General features: G+C 41.8%; 1 long non-coding RNA gene across 1 annotated transcript; it reads right to left on the reverse strand.

The window, feature by feature from the left end:
- Positions 1–6,865: 6,865 nt before the first annotated feature.
- LOC103741171 lies at positions 6,866–8,840 on the reverse strand. The gene is made up of 3 exons (XR_607570.2): positions 8,749–8,840; positions 8,517–8,591; positions 6,866–6,900 (listed from the first exon to the last, which is right to left on the reverse strand). It is a non-coding gene; the product is annotated as an uncharacterized LOC103741171 (long non-coding RNA).
- Between the last annotated feature and the right edge of the window lie 1,859 nt (positions 8,841–10,699).

Below are 10,699 nucleotides of genomic sequence, written 5' to 3' on the forward strand. Positions count from 1 at the left end.
ATAGTCTGGTGGAACTTTTAGGATCTCTTAGGTATAGTATCATATCATCTGCAAAAAGTGATAGTTTGACCTCTTCTTTTCCAATTAGTACTCCTTTAATTTCCTTCTCCTGTCTTACTGCTCTAGCAAGAATTTCAAGCACTATGTTGAAAAGGAATGGAGATAGTGGACATCCTTGTCTGGTTCCTGATTTTAATGGGAATGCTTCCAGTTTTTCTCCATTTAGAATGATGTTGGCTGTGGGTTTGTTGTATATAGGTTTAATTATGCTGAGGTATGTTTCCTCCAGTCCAATTCTCTCTAAGACTTTGAACATAAATGCATGCTGAATTTTTCAAAAGCCTTTTCTGCATCCATTGAGATGACAATGTGGTTTTTGTCTTTTGTCCATTTATATGATTAATGACATTTATTGACTTGCGTATATTGAACCGTCCCTGCATTTCTGAGATAAAGCCTACTTGATCATGGTGAATGATCTTTTTGTTGTACATCTGTATACGGTTTGCAAATATTTTGTTGAGAATTTTTGCAACTATGTTCTTTAAAGATATGGGTCTATAATTTTCTTTTTTGGTTGTGTCTTTACCTGGTTTGGGTATTAGAGTGATGCTGGCTTCATAGAAAGAATTTGGGTGTTTTCCCTCTGTCTCTATCATTTTGAATAATTTATGTAGTATTGGTTGGAGGTCTTCTTTAAATGTCTGGTAGAATTCTACTGTAAATCCATCTGGGTCTGGGCTTTTTTTAGTTGGGAGGCTTTGTATTACTGTTTCAATTTCTTTATATGTTATGGGTCTGTTTAAACTGTTGATCTCATCTTGGTTTAACTTTGGTGGGTCCCATGATTTTTAGATATCCATCCATTTCTTTTAGATTTTCAAATTTAGTAGCATAAAAATATTCCCTTATAATGGTCTGGATCTGTTGTGTATCTGTTGTGATGTCTCCCCTTTCATCTCTGATTCTGTTAATTTGGATTTGCTCTTTCTTTCTTTTGGTTAATTGGGCTAAGGGTCTATCTTGCTTAGCCTTTCAAAGAACCAGCTCTTTGACTCATTGATTCTTCGTATTGTTTTCTTTGTTTCTATTTCATTAATTTCTGCTCTGATTTTTACTTCTTCTCTTCTGCTGGATTTGGGTTTCATTTGTTCTTGCCTTTCCAGTGCCTTGATTTGCAGTGTTAGGTAATTTGTTTGGGCTCTTTCTAATTTTTTAAGGATTGTAATGTCTTCTTGGTTAACTGTTCCTTTGATCAGAATGAAGTGACCCTTCTTATCTAGTCTAGTTTGTCAGATGTGGGTCTCTCCCCCTGCCCCCCACCATGGGCCATTGGCCACCGACCCACGAGAACAAAGGGAGCAAAAGTGATGAATGGGTTCAGAACAGCCAGTGAGCACAGCAGAAAAGACTTTCTGGGGAGTCAGATTCAGTGATACAGCTCCATTTATTCAATGAGGGTCAGGGAAAAATATAGTGTGGAGGCAGCAGCCAAAGCTTCAGCTGATAGGTGCTTATAGCATGCTTTATTTACATGTGGTAGGGGGATCCTGTCATCTGGCTATAGGGCAATGCCTAATTATCAAATAGAAAAACCTGGGGGCAGTTTTATTGCAGGTAACTATGCCAAAGGTCATGTTCCAAATAAGGCCAGGCATTCGTGCTTGGAGGCACTTTCCAGATAAGTCAGGCAGGAAGCCCCTGCTGAGAAAGGAGCTGACCTTAACAGCAGGGTTCCCCAATAATCAGATATTGGAATTGCAGCCCCTGCTTGTTTCTTAGTGCCATTTGCTTGGAATATTCTTTTCTATCCTTTTTCTTTAAGGTAGTGGCTGTCGTTGAAGGTGAGCTTCTTGCAGACAGCATAGAAATGGATTTTGTTTCTTAATCCGTTCACTTAGCTTGCATCTTTTGACTGTGGCATTCAGTCCATTGATATTTAAGGTTATTATTGAAAGATGTATATTGGTTGCCATCATTTTGATTGGTGTGTCTTCTTTGTCTAATTTTGTGTTTCCTTGAGTATACCTTTATTTATTTTCTTTTGTTGTCCCTGGGGCATTGTTTTTTCTTTCTCTGATCTCTGTATTGCTTCAAGTATTCTTTAAAGGGCTGATTTTGTGACATGTATTATTTCAGGCTATTCATGTCATGGAAGATTTTTCTTTCCCCCTCACCTATAATAGACATTTTTCCTGGGTAAAATATTCTGGGATGGTATTCATTGTCATGTAGAACTGGAAATACCTTGGCCCAGGCTCTTCTGGCTTTCATAGTTTGCATTGATAAGTCAGCTGTAATTCTAATGGGCTTTCCTTTGTATGTGACTTGTTTTTCTTTTGCTGCTTTCAGTATTCTCTCTTTGTTCTGTACATTTAGTGTTTTTACTGTGATACATTATGGGGAGTTTCTTTTCTGATCCTATTTGGTGTTTTATGTGCTTCCTGTATTTGTATGGGGATGTCTTTCCTTAATTTCAGGAAATTTTCTTCCACAATCCTGTTTAAGATCTAATCAATACCATTGACCTGAAGTTATTCTTCTTCCTCTATTCCTATGATCTGTAGATTTGGACTTTTCATGGCGTCCTGCATCTTTTGTGTTTTAAATTTTTTTCCATAATATTTGCTTGAGTGGTCTAATTCTTCAACTTCATCCTCCATTGTTGATATTCTGTTTTCCATTTCATCCATTCTAGTGGTGAGGCTTTCCCCTGTTGTTTCAACTTGGCTCATTGGGTTTTACATTTCCTTCTTCATTTCTGTGTGAGTTTTCTTCAATGTTTCTCTCTCTTTTGTGAATTCATTCAGAAGTTTATCCCTGTCTTCTTTTAGCTCTTTGATTTGTTTGTGTGTTCTTTAAATTCGTTGAATTCCTTGATCATGTTGATGATTGTTCTTTTACATTCAGTGTCCTGGGTTATCTCCAGGGTGTTCTCCTTGTAGAACTCTTCTACAGGATTGGTGGGGTTTGGTGGGGATATAGTGTTTTGGCTCTCCATTTTATTATTCTTTCATTGTGATTTTGGCATGAGAATTTCTTTTGTTGTTTATGATTCTGATATGGGAATTAGGTTGAAGTATGCTCCTGTTTCTATTATCAGGGTGCCTAGATCCTTTCTTTATTAGTTATGTAAAGCTGGTTGGTACAGGGTTCAGGTTCTCTCAGTTTTAATTTGGAAGGAACTGATGGCTTCAGATCAGGTATTGAGGAGTACCCACAAAAGTCTAATTCAGGTTCCAGTTAGGTACACTCAGGTTTCCTTCACCACATGAGGGAAGCCAGAGGGAGGCCAGACCTGGCACTCTCTGGCAGTCTGCTGAGATCAGAGCTGCTATACTGATGAAGGTCAAAATCTACCCTCTCAGGCTGTCTGATAGGATCTCAGCCTTAGCCTGCCAAAGCCAGATCTTCCCTCGGGTTTTGGGAGGGGCCTCATGAAATTCCAGGTAGGGGCACAGGTATGGCACAATTAGTGGAAGCTCACCACCACATGGAGGCAGGATCCGAGGGCTCTCAGGCTGCCAGTGGGAGTCCAGAGGGAGGCCAGAACTGGCACTCTCTGGCCGTCTGCTGAGATCAGAGCCGCTACACCAGTGGAGGTTGAAACCCACCCTCTCAGGCTGTCTGCTAGGATCTCTGAGAGTCCTTAAAAGGAGAAATAAAGGTAGCTAAGAAACACCTTAAAAAGTGTTCAACATTGTTTGTAATTAGGGAAATGCAAATTTAAACCCCTTTAAGATTTCATCTTACCCCAGTCAGGCTGTCTAAGATCGAGAAAACAAATGATACCAAATGCTGAAGAAGATGTGGAGAAAAGAAAAGACTCATTCACTGCTGATGAGATTGCAAATTCATGAAACTATTATACAAAACAGTGTGGAGTACTCTTAAAAAACTAAAAATGAACCTATCATGTGATCTGGTTATACAACTCCTTGACATATGTCCAACTGCAGAGATACTTGTACATCCGTTTGTTACTGCTCTTTTTACAGTAGCTAAGAGATGGAAGTATCCTAAGTGTCCCTAAACTGATGAATGGATAATGAAAATGTGGTACATTTACACAATGGAGTTCTACTCAGAAGTAAAGAAAGACAAAATTGTGGAATTTGTAGGTAAATGAACGGAACCAGAAACTGTTATATTAAGTGAGTAATACAGACACAAAAAACAAATGAGTGTGTTTTCCCTCATTTGTGGATCCTAGCACCAAATCCTTATATGTGAGTATATATCCTGATGTAACTGCAAGAACCAGGAAAATGGAAGAGTACCAGGGAAGTAAAGAGAAAGAAGGAGCCTGAGAGAGGAACATTAGGAGACAGGTGTTATCAAGGGGGAAATGGGTAAAATAGGGGTATTTAACTGGGAGGGGAAGAGGGAGAGTTATACAAGGAACCATGTGGATAAAGGGGAAGAAGGAGCTCAAGAGAGGGGGACACCATAGGAGATAGATGTTATCAAGGATGAAATGGGGAAAATGGTGTACTTTAACTGGGGAGTGAGGAGGAAGGGTTAGACAGGGATAGAGAGAAGAGAGATAAGTAATGACTAGCTGGTGTACATCTGTATAGCTAAGGCTCTGTAACAATAAGCAGCTTGGGTGAAAAAACAGAGGGAAATTATTAGTTCAAAGCCTACTGAAAAAAATTACACATACAATATCTCTACATGAGTCCATGTGTATAGTTTAAGGCTATATAACAAGAAACTATCATACAGGAGAAACCTCCCTTCGAGTTGTTGACCAGGATAATCCTAAAAAGTATGCAAGTTATTGTCACAGCCCTTGATTGCCTCCCAGATCTTGAAGATAAGACCTTATTGCTGAATACAGGACATACTTCAGACACAGGACTTGGAGCAGTGGAGCTGGAACTGACCTGGAATCCTCCCCGAAGGATAACTCTTATAGTTTTGGAGGATAGTATGTAAGCTGCTAAGGGATAACATCAATTGATGGTCCAATCCTAGCTTTAAGGCTTAATAACCACAACGATGACTGGCACAGCAAACAACATTGACGTGTTAGTTGTACTTTTATCTTGTGGGTAGTCAGCAGCTCCTTAATTGGACTTAAAGTTCACTCAATGGGAGGGAACTTATGTGTAGTACTGTAAACATAGCCAAATACACATGGCTGGAGAGGTCATATATCTTAGAGAAAACCCTAAGGCTGTCCATCTCTAGACAAATGTAATTTCTTAGCATATGTTTAATATGAATCCTTATATTTAAAGACAAGTATGCCAGTCATCACTCATCAAAAAAGCTTTTGCAACAGGTGGAGACTGTTATAGAATTCCACAACTGGTCACACACAGAGAATAAGTGTCTGTGAGACGCCCAACTCTGGCTGCTCTCCTCTGGCTATGGTCACTCTCCTGCTCTCTCAGTTCCTCTGATCTGCCATCTGGTCTGGACCCCAGGGCTGGTAAGGAGTCTGTGCCAGCATTGCCACATTCAGACACAGAAGACCAGGTTCAGTGACACAGATCTGCTTTATTGCAAGAAAGTACGGGCTTATATAGGGGTAATAGTCCAATCATAACACAATATATAGGATCCTTTATTAGCATGGCAGACTAGTATCCTATTACAGTCTAGCAGGCCAGATGCCCTATTAGCATGATAAGTTTCAGTTTCTCTAAGTTTCAGATTCCTGGAAACCATGCGATTTACATAGTTTTCTCTCTGATAAGAAACAGGAAGCACTACATTCCGGCATGATAGGTATATAAGGCAAAAGGCAAAATCAGTCACAAGATTTTCCACAATATCTCCCCCTATTTTTTCATTTTTAAGAGTGAGGCACAGTTCAGAATATATAGCATACTGATATCAGTCCAGGGACTGTATGTGGCGGATTTTTCTGTTGTGCATCAAGGCAAGGTAGAATGGCTTGGGAGTCAAGGGATTGATCCCTTATTGTGGGCCCCATCCTTTAAGATGGCAAGTTCTCTCAAGAGCAGGCTGGGCCAACTCCATGCCAACCATTGGGAGTCGAGGTTCTTTGCCTTGGCATTGTCCCCACCTCAAGGGTAACCCAGCATTATGGACTGTGCCTGTTTTAGGTTGTCCCATCTTTTAGGATCTTACCCGTCATTGACTACCAGCCCTCAAAAGGTGAGTCCCTTGGTATGGTACGGCAGAGGGAGAGGCAATGTATCAAGCTTTGGCCCATTCAAAGGCCTCTTAAGGGGCTAAGAATTCAATAAAAGCCAATGGAGTGGGGTCATCCCATCTGGGGTAATGATGGGGATTAGGGAGTGGCAAGCTCTAGGCATTGGTCTCAGTCTGCCAACAGGAGTATATATCACAAGGCATTTCCTACGGTTCCAGCAGTCAGGCCGTTGTCTCAGGTCCATTGCATGGTTGTTCTGTAAGACTTTACACCTATCCTCAAGCCTATTTTTCATATCTTTATTATTATAGGTTGGTAAGGGCAAGGAACAGTGGGTCCTTGCTTTCAGAGACATGCCTGGCAAGATCTGGAGGCGGGGCAACAGCTAACTGAACCAGAGAAATATGAGTTTTAACAAAATTATCAAGACCCTTAACAATGCAGGGTCCAAAAATCAGGAGTTAGCAGTAATGATGGCACACATAATAAGGAACACAGACAAAGGTTTTCCTCTGGATTGAGGACTTAGCTAATGTCTCTGTTTGCAGAGAGAGATGCTTAAATTCACCCCAGGTTATTGGGTGTGCCATTGGAGCCTGTCACTTTCGTGGTCTGCAATGCCAAGTCGGTCTCTCAGTGGTTGAGAGGTGTGCTGCTTCCTCCAGGGTCAGGGCTACCATCTCCAGGGTCAGTGGTTGTGGAGGGAGGTTTTCCATCACAGGCAATTCTGATGTTCTGGGCTGGGATCCAAATGGGGGCTGGAACATTATCTGGAAAGACACAAGCATAGCCTCACCCTTGTGTTAACAACAGGTGTCAATAATATGATGGATACATTTGAGCTTGCCAAAGGAAGGGGAGTGAGTAACATCAATCTGCCAGATCTTGTTAGGGCAGGTGTGAGACCAATGACCCTGTCCTCCACAAGCCCAAAATTTGCCCTTGTCTGTCTCAGCCCTTGGCTGGTGAGTAGCCAGTGCCTCAGCAAGAGCGGTGGCAAGAGCTCAAGAGGTCCCCACATCCCAACAGACCATAATCCATTCAGAGACATCCTTGTGTCTAACAGGTCCTATGGCAAGGCGACACTCAACAGAGCAGCCTTCCATAAGAGAAAATCACCTCCCTGTAGACAGGCACGGGCAATATTCTGCCAGTTATAGGGAATGTTGGCCACATGGCTGATTGTATCTAATAGCTGACCAAAACAAGGGGAATGAATGCCATCCTCAAAGTCTGCCTTAATCAGTTTTTTTTAAGTATCATGAAAATATGGATTCCAGACATTAGGGTTCTGTAGTTCCTGATTGACAGTAACCCCATGCCCTACCAAGGCATCAAACCCAATGTTTTGGACATTGGCATTTCTATTGTGCTCTGCCTGTTGTTTGCATTCGTCCTGATAAACAGCCTTCCATAAAAGAAAATCACCTCCCCTGTAGACAGGCACAGACAATATTCTGCAGTCATAGGGAGTGTTGGCTGCATGGCTGATTGTATCTAACAGCTGACCAAACCAAGGGGAATGGATGCCATCCTCAATGGCTGCCTTACACAGCTTTTTCAAAGTATCATGAGAATATGGATTCCAGACATTAGGGTTCTGTAGCCCCTGATTGATGGTAACCTGGAAAAACTCTGGAAAATCACCCATTGTATCATAGGAGAGGGGCCTAGGTGGGAGGGGCTTCCAGCCCTCCTCTGGAAGTGGGGGTAGATGGACTGAGGGGGAAACTTCCTTAGGGCTAGTGCAAGATGGCAGAAAGTAGCCATTGCCCCGTAATGGCAGAGTGGAGGCTGCCTTAACTTGCTGTTTTTCATCAAAGCCAATATAAGATGGCGGAGGGTAGTCACCGCCCCATAATGGCGGGGCAGGGGTGATCTTGACTTCCTGTTTTTCATCAGGGGGACCCTCAGACCCTAATTCCTCATTTTTTACCTCATTATCAGCCATTATCATTTCCGCATCAAAAGAGAAATCAGTTAGTTTGGTTTTGACTGGAAATGCCTGGGACAGGCCATCCCCACTATTGTATTGCTTTATTTGTTTATGTTTTTTAGTATGAGATTATTCTGCTCAGGGGCATCAGGGGGAACTCCCTGAAGTGAAGCCAGAATGGCAGTCACAATGGGGCAGAATGGCCCAGATAATGGACACCCCTCCCTGACTTCTCTCTTCCTGGCCATGAATAGCACACAAGCCCATTGCTCGGAATCCCAAGAGCAGGAATCTGTAAACCAAGGAGCAAGAGGTAGCACTTCATCTAATACCTTAGTTACTTCCTTCTCTGTTACCCTAATTTGCCTACTCTTGAGTAGAGAAACCAGTGCAGCAGCACGGGGGCCGGCAGCAGCTGGGTGACTATTCCCCATACTGGAGGTCACTCACCCTACAAGATGTACCCAAAGGGACTCAGGAACCGTTCAAGGAGATGATTGGCAAAGACAGGAGCAGCACGCCCAACTGAAGATTGTGAGCCATAAGAAAAAGCAGAACAAAATGAAAGTGGTGAGCTACCACCGGCAGAGCACCGAGAAAGGGGGCTTCGGGAGCCCAAGGTGTTACAGCTCAGAGTGTTACAGCTTTGTGGGGAGGGGGTCCCAGCCCCACATTTGGGCACCTGCTGTGGTTGCTGGCTGTGGTTGCTCTCCTCCGGCTATGGTCACTCTCCTGCTCTCTCAGTTCCTCCGATCAGTCGTCCAATCCGGATCCCAGGGCTGGTGAGGAGTCTATGCCAGGGTTGCCACATTCAGATGCAGGAGGCCAGGTTCAGTGACACAGATCTGCTTTATTGCAGGAAAGTACAGGCTTATATAGGGCTAATAGTCCAATCATAACACAGCATATGGGAACCCTTATTAGCATGGCAGACTAGTGTCCTATTACAATCTAGCGGGCCAGATGCCCTATTAGCATGATAAGTTTCAGTTTCTCTAAGTTTCGGATTCCTGGAAACCATGCAACTTATAGTTTTCTCTCTGATAAGAAACAGGAAGCACTGCATTCCAGCATGATAGGTATGTAAGGCAAAAGGCAAAATCAGTCACAAGATTTTCCACAACACCAAACCTTAAGTGACTCATCTACAATGGAACCTCGACACCTAAGGCTCACAGAACATAGTGGAACAAGGGGTAGAGAGAATACTGATGTGGCCAAAGTGTAGAGAATAAGAGTTTGCAGTGTGTGGGTCCCTGGATAGGACCCCTTTATTAAACTTCACCCACCCAGGGCTCAGAGACCATTGAGGGAAAGGAAGTGGAAAGATTTTAAGGGCCAAGGGAGGAGGTACATGACCATATACGGAAAGTGAAACTTATAGGCTCCTGGGACCTTGATCATAGAAACCTACAGCAATAGTGTCAGAATGCACAAGACCCATGCAAACTCAAGCAGACAAAAACACAGCATAGAACTGGGGAAATAGGCAGCAGACCCCAATCTTAGCCAAAGAACTATTGTCAGCTGATTACTGTTGCACAAGGGAGAGTTGATCTTCTTTAAGGGAGTAACTCTAGCTAGGCTGACTAGACTCCAGTGGATAAACTTGCATTGGGAGACATCTGGGTACACAAACTTGTCTCCATAGGCCTTAACATAAATTACAGAATGCATGAAATCTGGTGGGGGGGCACCTATGGGAGTGTCTGGATGGGGCTGTAAAGATGATTAAGATATTTTGTACTAAATGCACAAAAATTCAATAAAAATTACACAAAAAAGAAGTATAAAAGCCCTTGCTGAATAAACCTGACCACCAGGTTTCAACCCTTGGAACCCACACAAAGCTGGAAGAGGAGGAGAACCAACTCCATAAAGTTGTCCTCTGACCTCTACATGTATGTTGTTTCATGTGTTTGCCACCACACACAATGATATTAAATACAATTTTAAAAATTGAAACTAAGATTGAGAAAGGAAAGAATGAAGCATAGAAGATACTGTCTTTCCTTTTAGTCAAAGAAATATTCAATCTATTCTGCAAATTTTTCTCGCCATGGTAAATGGTATACAACATTACCCAGGTATTGTGTTACATTTCTGTGCATCTGTGCATTTAATCACATACATAAAAAGTTATTAGTTGAAGGAACAAAATGCTCTTAAGTTTTATTTCTAGTAACACAGCCTCTATGATGTATAGAAACTGAATTTCATGTTTAAAGTATTTCTTGTTTCAGCACTGATGAGTTTGTACTTTATTCCAATTCAAGAAAAGTTTCAAAGTGTACATGTCTAAGCAAGGTCAAATTTTCCCATAAATCGATACTGATCTGGAATATAAGATCCAATTATAACAGAAGCCGTACTTTGGCTCTGTTAATAAAATCTGCAAAGATAGAATTCTATGCATCTTAATCAAATCTCCTGTGACTAATTCAGTCCAGGGGTTTGTACTGGTAAATGTTTTATATGTCACCTTCCAGTAATAGTGCTCAGTTCATCAGTCAATATCAAGTTGACCTCAAGATTACTGAAAATCTGGAAAAAATATAAAATATTAAATCATTCATTTTAATAACATAAGTAATAAATGCATATTACTCTGGAGAAATGACTCTTGATTTTTT

Source organism: Nannospalax galili, unplaced genomic scaffold (genome assembly GCF_000622305.1).
Source record: "Nannospalax galili isolate Female #2095 unplaced genomic scaffold, S.galili_v1.0 scaffold1760, whole genome shotgun sequence".
Lineage (NCBI taxonomy): Eukaryota > Metazoa > Chordata > Mammalia > Rodentia > Spalacidae > Nannospalax > Nannospalax galili.